Raw genomic sequence first — 251 nt, 5'->3', positions numbered from 1 at the left:
CCCAGAGGTGCCAGGGTTAGGGGGTGCCTCAGGAGTGGTATGTACTCTGGCGGTGGTCTTGTCATTGGAGGGGATCTCTGGCTAGGTTGGGGGGCCATGACCTGTTGTGTCTTACCTTTTTCTTGGCTGCTGTCAATTGACTCTGTCGAGTCTCTGCTAACATCATGGGGTGGGGAGGGAGGCAGGGTTGGGGCCACATCAGCGAACACCTCCAGTCACCTACCAGGCGGCTGTGTGACTGAGCCACAGGA

General features: G+C 58.2%; 1 pseudogene; it reads right to left on the bottom strand.

Annotated features, from left to right (window-relative positions):
* Window positions 1-199, bottom strand: part of LOC105509270 — a 46,091-nt pseudogene extending 45,892 nt beyond the window's left edge.
* Window positions 200-251: the final 52 nt, after the last annotated feature.

This window comes from Colobus angolensis, unplaced genomic scaffold (assembly GCF_000951035.1).
Source record: "Colobus angolensis palliatus isolate OR3802 unplaced genomic scaffold, Cang.pa_1.0 Scaffold172, whole genome shotgun sequence".
Classification (NCBI taxonomy): Eukaryota; Metazoa; Chordata; class Mammalia; order Primates; family Cercopithecidae; genus Colobus; species Colobus angolensis.
Note: the sequence above shows the minus strand (reverse complement) of the source record. Positions and strands in the feature narration are given on the sequence as shown.